General features: G+C 44.9%; 1 non-coding gene across 1 annotated transcript; it reads right to left on the bottom strand.

Moving 5' to 3' along the window:
• Window positions 1-3,873: 3,873 nt before the first annotated feature.
• On the bottom strand, window positions 3,874-3,947 carry Trnas-cga (transfer RNA serine (anticodon CGA)). Its single transcript has one exon. It is a non-coding gene; the product is annotated as a tRNA-Ser (tRNA).
• Window positions 3,948-7,909: the final 3,962 nt, after the last annotated feature.

Here is a 7,909-nt window from a genome sequence, read left to right as displayed (position 1 = left end):
AAGAAAAAGTTTAACTGTGAATTACGTAAGTTCAGTCAAATTAATTAAAGAATAACGTCAGCTTTGGCAATAAATACAGCCACTTATTATGACAGCCCACCAGCAGCTAATAGAGTATAGTAAAACAGAGTAAGAATATTCATGTCGCAGCTCGATGTAGCAGTCAGATGGCGATCCAGTAAAAAATGTAAGGAACAATTCTGGGTTATTGCAGGTAACGACTGAGGGCCACTACGACAACACATTCTATGTTTCGTCGAAATAATCAGCAAATCACTTTTAATAAGCGGCATTTAAATTTGTATGCGAAGATTGCACTTATTATTATTATTATTGAGAATTAATTTCAAAGGGAAGATTTCATTTGTTACTTTTAACCAAGAGATAGAAATTCTAAGGGAAGGTTTCATAGGTTATTGTCGAAGGGAAGGTTGCGTAACAAAAGAGATATAGAGAAGACGGGTAGGTTTCACACTATTCAATTTTTTTTACTGTCCCATTCTAGGTACATACCAAAAATTTTGGCTATTATGACCGATGCGTTAGCCGCAATTCCTAAACACAAGGCCCCCTTCATTCTGTTTTTTTATATAGTACTTAAAGTTTTTAGCACCTTCTCGTGCTAGATAGGATCATACCTCTAATCTATTTCTACTTTTTTTATCATTTCTGAAGATGTCTCAAAACTGCGGAAAGGGCAAATGAAGCTTCTGCTGTCATTTTCAAACTAGAATGTTTTCCTGCCGAAAATACATCACTAAGCTTTCTGCATCATATTCATTGGGTGGGACGAGTTATTCTGAAAATAATGATTTCACAAGCAAATTAATCTTCAGTGACAATGCCACTTTTCATTTTCAGGGAACTACTGACGCACATGGGCGACAGATAACCCACATTCAAATGCCGGACACGTTGGAATTCCGAGAACGTTAACGTATACCGTCCCGTGCTCAATGAGACAGTCTATGGACCCACCTCCTTCTTCACTGAGAGAAATGTCAAAGCTGTCGCCTGCCTCGACAGGCTGCAATTTTGGCTCTTGCCACAACTTGGAACTGAAAGCAAGCATTTCATCCAAAAAGACGTGGCGCTAAACCCAATGGCCACAACTGACGCCGGACTTTCGAGAAGTTTTTCTTGGGGATTTACATCAACGAGAATTTGTATGAGCCGCCTTCACCAAAGGATTTGGAAGTCTTGCGGCACCGCATCGCCGTAGCTGTTCGTACCGTCACACTGGGTCGGGTATGCGCAGAACGGGACTACCGATTAGATGTGTGCCATGTGACGAAGAGTGGTCACATACAACATTTAAAAACATCGCAAAAAATGAGATTTTGTCTTTCACGTACTGTATAATCTGTGAGTCTGTTCTTGGTTATATACTTGTATCGATTTTTTGAATTGTTCATGCCGGCCGCAATTGCCGAGCTGTTCCAGGCGCCTCAGTCCGGAACAGCGCTGCTGCTAGGGTCGCAGGTTCGAATCCTGCCTCGGGCATGGATGTGTGTGATGTCCTTAGGTTAGGTTTAAGTAGTTCTAAGTCTAGGGGACTGATGACCTCAGATGTTAAGTCCCGTAGTGCTTAGACCCATTTGAACCATTTGAAATGTTCATGGATTTTATAATTACCCTATACTGTCTGGAAGATCAATAGCAACGATACACGCTCTAAGACAAAAACGGTGTACCACGAAGGAATTATCGGAATGGGGCGGAAATGTACAAACAAACGAATCATTACAATTTCAGAAAAATTCGATGATTTATTCAAGGGAAGAGCTTCACAAATTGAGTACGTTAGTGTTAGTTCCTTATGCACGCTGTTATTCGGCTTGGCACTGATTGATACAGTTGTTGGATGTCCTTCTGAGAGATAAGGAGCCAAATCCTGTCCAGTTGCCGCATCAGATCGTCAAAATTCAGAGCTGGTTGTAAGGCCCTTCCAATAATGCTCCAATGGTTCTCAGTTGAGGAGAGATCTAACGATCTTGCTGGACCAGTTGGGGTTTGACAGGTACGAAAACAAGCGGTAGAAAGACCGGCCTTGTGCGGGCGGACATTGTCTTGCTGAAATGTAAAGCCTTTTTGGGTTGCCATGAAGAGCAACAAAACGGAGCGTAGAATATCGTTCACGTACCGTTGTCCAGTAAGGATGCGGCGTATGATCTCCAAAGTCTCCGCTATGAACTGAGAAGGCGTACCAGACCATCCCAGGCCGTTTGGCGAGCGATAGTCAGGTTGGTAATCCATTGCTGTCTAGCGTGTCTCCAGACATAACTTTGCTGTTCATCGGGGTTCAAGCAGTCTCTCAGTTGGCACCACGACACTGGATGGAGCCCGTTTGCATCCTCTAACGAAGAAAACGTCCCTAGCAGTATCTCGGTTTGAACTGGGTGCCGCACATGGCAGTTAGGAGCGCCCACCATTCAGCGGCGAAGGCGGAGAGATTAATATCGAGTAAAAAAATGTATATTCGAGTCAAAACATCTGATTAAACTGTGAATCACGTGAAGATGAACGTTCCTATTCGCCTAGGCGGAGGTTTTCGCTCAAAGTCTAATACAATTTACTGGTTACTTGTGTTTAACTTAATTATAATGGAGTACATGAGTTTTACACAGGATCATCAGAATTATTCAATATGATGATTGAAACATCGAGTGGAACGATAACTTTGAAAAAACCTATTTTTTGCTGTCTGACTTTCAGAGCTATTATGTGTTATGACGTTTTCTCTTTGTTTTGGGATACGTTGGTAATTGTTTCATTTTTCATGAACTCTTCTACTTCTTTATAACCTATATTTCCGAAACCTGACTGTCCGTTTTACTTACTGCATCGACTAGCAGATTCCATGGTATAGACCGGAAAATTAATTTCTCAACTACAATGGAGTGAAAGACTGCTAAATTCACTCACCATACCAGAGAAGGAGCGCAGAACAAAGGGCTTACCTGAAACAGAAGAAAACACAATCTTACAATAATGTTCCTCAGATTCAAGTAGATAGTAAATCTTTAGCAACAAAAGTCACTTTTCATGAAATATTCTTTCTGCCTGTTAACCAGCGTAATAGCATCTAACTTCCGCTGTTTGTAATGTGATGCATCAGCTGAACTGCAGCGACATAAGCCATCCGTGAAACCGAACACGGTGCTGTAGTATCAAAATAAAAAAAATAAAAAAAATATAAAATAAAAAAATCAATACGCAATCCAACCTAACCACAGCAGACGTTCATTCACGCTGAAATGTATCAGGTTGGTCTACAGTTCTGATTGTCCTTGGGCAAGCTTCTAATTTTATTAGTGCTATTAACCGTGAAAACTTGATTTTTCATACCGCGTCGAGAACTTCTCGAGGAGCGCAGCTGACTGCACAATCTGTACAGAACAAAGCACAGATCTCAATACCACCGTAGCAAAATACTGTAACAGGACCTGTCCCAAAACTGTAAGGAATTAAAATTGTAGAGCATCCACATGACGTATTTAACAATCCTTTATAAAGGCAAGTTGTGTGTGAGTTTTCACTGCTCTACAATTTTATTTCTAACGGTCGCTCTTCCCTCTGCGGGCAATGTCAGAGCTCTCCACGGTAACACATTTTCATCGTACGCTTTCGGATGTCCACAGTTTGAATAAATATATAGAAACACCGCGAGAAACGCAGAAGCTAGCCAATCCAGCGCGTTATGCTGTTGTATTTGACCACGAACGGCACCTGTGCAATGTCCTCAATGCACTGCAAGTGTCTATCGTGATCAGAACAGCGTTCTGTTAGTTAAGAGTGCATTATCAGAATGAGATTTTCACTCTGCAGCGGAGTGTGCGCTGATATGAAACTTCCTGGCAGATTAAAACTGTGTGCACCGACCGAGACTCGAACTCGGGACCTTTGCCTTTCGCGGGCAAGTGCTCTACCATCTGAGCTACCGAAGCACGACTCACACCCGGTCTCACAGCTTTACTTCTGCCAGTATCTCGTCTCCTACCTTCCTACCTCAGATGGTAGAGCACTTGCCCGCGAAAGGCAAATGTCCCGAGTTCGAGTCTCGGTCGGTGCACACAGTTTTAATCTGCCAGGAAGTTTCATATCAGCGCACACTCCGCTGCAGAGTGAAAATCTCATTCTGGAAACATCCCCCAGGCTGTGGCTAAGCCATGTCTCCGCAGTATCCTTACTTTCAGGAGTGCTAGTTCTGCATGGTTCGCAGGAGAGCTTCTGTAAAGTTTGGAAGGTAGGAGACGAGATACTGGCAGAAGTAAAGCTGTGAGACCGGGCATGAGTCGTGCTTCGGTAGCTCAGATGGTAGAACACTTGTCCGCGAAAGGCAAATGTCCCGAGTTCGAGTCTCGGTCGGTGCACACAGTTTTAATCTGCCAGGAAGTTTTAAGTGCATTACGTCGGAGCTATGTGACAGAACGTGGGCAAATTGTTGGTGCTCGTAGAGTGGGTGTTCTGGCGTAACCACAAGCGCCGGAACGAAGATGAAGAACGCAAGGGAAGAGGAGGCGGTGACACGACGTCCGCCAATGGGGCGCTGATTAGGACCGCACCACGACAGGAGCGGTCTCTACAAGGAGAGAATATAAGCGCCGCTCCTGCCAGCTTCGGCCGCTCAGTATTCGGACAGTATTTGCACAGGCCTTGCAGGGAATGCTACGATTGCAATTGTTAGTGATCCATTTCCATTGCTTGTTTGGACATTGTCTATAGTGAAGAACATTACTGTTCGCTTGTCGCCCATCGCTTGCGGCACTTGTAACTACAAGTTAAGTATTGTCATTCCTCTTATTATAATGAAAAATTATTAATGCGATTTTGCTTGAATTATTGTGTAGCATTCCGAGAACGCAGCATCCCTTAGGCACCCTATATTAGACCAGTGGGCAGGAATCCACAAAGGGTGCTTCCGTAACCAAGGCAGCAGGTGTTTGTTGTTTTAAGAGGCACCGTATCGAAGATTTTAACGCATACAGGGAAAGTGGACAAACATCATCGGTTAAGACACAGCGCGGTCGCAAGTGCGTGGTGAGTCATCGTGACAGACTGTCGTTGAAGAGGACTGTGACGAAAAATAAGAGGACGACAACTGAAAAATTCCGAGCAAAACTGAATGTCGCGCTCGCTAATCCTGTCAGCATCGAAAAAACACGAAGGGAACTACGGAAGCAATAAAACCAGGACTATGGAGCAATGGAAAGTCATTTGGTCGGATGAGTCTGTTTCGAACTTCTCTTGGTTGAGTTTACGTCGCAAGACTGAAACGTGACGAGTATTCGGTAATGATTTTGGCAGCCATATCGTGGAATTCCGTGCATTACTGCCAAGTGAACATCTTGGCTTATCAGGCCATCCCGTGTTACAATGTTTGTTCCCCAAGGATAATACTATGTTCCAAGACGACAACTCGTGTCATCCATGACTAGATGTGTGAGCTCGAGGGTGGCTGTCGCATCGCCCCTGGCAACAACAATCACCAGATCTCCATATTATCGAGTCTTTAGCTCTGCTCTGGAGAGTAGGACGTGTGATCGCTAACCATATCCATTATTGTTTTGTGAACTTGACACTGTTTTGCAACAAGAATGGTACGTAATTGCCTTGAAAGACGCACAGGACAGTACTTATCCACTCCAAAGTAACTGGAAGCGGCTTTCAATACGAACGGTTTTCCTGTACCGTATAAGGCAAGGTAATGTGTTGCGTTTTTGGTGCCTCCGTATTTTTGTCCAATCCCTGTAAGCCTAGATGTAGAGTCCATTTGTATATATACGTGGAATACAGCCCGGCCGGCTTGCCGCGCGGTCTAACGCGCTGCTTCCCGAGTGGGAAGGCGTGCCGGTCCTCGGCACGAATCCGCCAGGCGGATTAGTGTCGAGGTCCGGTATGCCGGCTAGCCTGTGGATGGTTTTTAAGGCGGTTTTCCATCTGCCTCGGCGAATGCGGGCTGGTTCCCCATAATCCGCCTCAGTTACACTATGGCGGCGATTGATGCGCAAACACTGTCTCCAAGTACGCGTGCACCATAATTACTCTACCACGCAAACATTTGGGGTTACGCTTGTTAGGTATGAGACGTTCCCGGGGAGTGGGGGTCCACCGGGGGCTGAACCGCACAGGGTAGACTGCTGTGGCCTGTTGTGGGGTTGTGAACCACTGAGGGCTCCGATGGAACGAAGTCTCTACGTCGTTTCTAGGTCCCCGGTTTAATGCACACAATATGTCGACGAACGATCCAGCCTTCTAGTTCACGTGGAGCGAGTCTTCTTTTTATGCACCTTGGCTCCAACGGTAGCCGAAATACTGCGTACTAAAATTGAATTAACAACTCAGTTGTACACACGAAAGCACACGATTAATCAATCACACCGTGAAAACCGGGGGAATTACATTTTCTCCTGTCTTGGGACTGACACTGGCAAAAAAGTCGATGTCCAAAAACTTGTGGCCAGACCAGAACTAAAATAGTAGGTTAAAACAAGAGCCAGGCCTTTTTGTCGTCAAATATGCCCTCAAATAGTCAATAAATGTTGTCGTTACTCAGATTTTAAGGAAGATAGCAATAAATTTGGGTCTAAGAATATCTTAAATGACTAGTTGTCAATAAGGTCCCATTGTACGATCGAGTTGTAATTCGAAATTGGTAGTGAACTACCACAGATCACCCGAATATGAGCCAGTGCTTTTATCACTTCACTATGACAATCTTTACAATGGCCATGTAGCGTTAATACATTGCTTGACATTTGCTGAGTAACAAAGAGATTGTTACAGAGGAGTAATGACAGGCAATGATGGATGACATGGATGCAGTGGTATACTTATCAGGAAAAAAGGTGCGTATTTCACCTTATAGGAAAACAGGATAATAGACATTAATAACGTTCGTGTCGCCGCGTGGTTTGCGGCGCCATGTAACGGATTGCGCGACCCCTCCCGCCGGAGGTTAGAGTCTTACCTCGGGCATGTGCATGGGTGTGTGTGTATTGTGCTTAGCATGTTGTTGTTGTTGTGGTCTTCAGTCCTGAGACTGGTTTGATGCAGCTCTCCATGCTACTCTATCCTGTGCAAGCTTCTTCATCTCCTAGTACCTACTGCAACCTACATCCTTCTGAATCTGCTTAGTGTATTCATCTCTTGGTCTCCCTCTACGATTTTTACCCCCCACGCTGCCCTCCAATGCTAAATTTGTGATCCATTGATGCCTCAAAACATGTCCTACCAACCTATCCCTTCTTCTAGTCAAGTTGTGCCACAAACTTCTCTTCTCCCCAATCCTATTCAATACCTCCTCATTAGTTACGTGATCTACCCACCTTATCTTCAGCATTCTTCTGTATCACCACATTTCGAAAGCTTCTATTCTCTTCTTGTCCAAACTACACTCCTGGAAATTAAAATAAGAACACCGTGAATTCATTGTCCCAGAAAGGGGAAACTTTATTGACACATTCCTGGGGTCAGATACATCACATGATCACACTGACAGAACCACAGGCACATAGACACAGGCAACAGAGCATGCACAATGTCGGCACTAGTACAGTGTATATCCACCTTTCGCAGCAATGCAGGCTGCTATTCTCCCATGGAGACGATCGTAGAGATGCTGGATGTAGTCCTGTGGAACGGCTTGCCATGCCATTTCCACCTGGCGCCTCAGTTGGACCAGCGTTCGTGCTGGACGTGCAGACCGCGTGAGACGACGCTTCATCCAGTCCCAAACGTGATCAATGGGGGACAGATCCGGAGATCTTGCTGGCCAGGGTAGTTGACTTACACCTTCTAGAGCACGTTGGGTGGCACGGGATACATGCGGACGTGCATTGTCCTGTTGGAACAGCAAGTTCCCTTGCCGGTCTAGGAATGGTAGATCGATGGGTTCGATGACGGTTTG

This window comes from Schistocerca nitens, chromosome 7, assembly GCF_023898315.1.
Source record: "Schistocerca nitens isolate TAMUIC-IGC-003100 chromosome 7, iqSchNite1.1, whole genome shotgun sequence".
Taxonomy (NCBI): domain Eukaryota; kingdom Metazoa; phylum Arthropoda; class Insecta; order Orthoptera; family Acrididae; genus Schistocerca; species Schistocerca nitens.
Note: the sequence above shows the minus strand (reverse complement) of the source record. Positions and strands in the feature narration are given on the sequence as shown.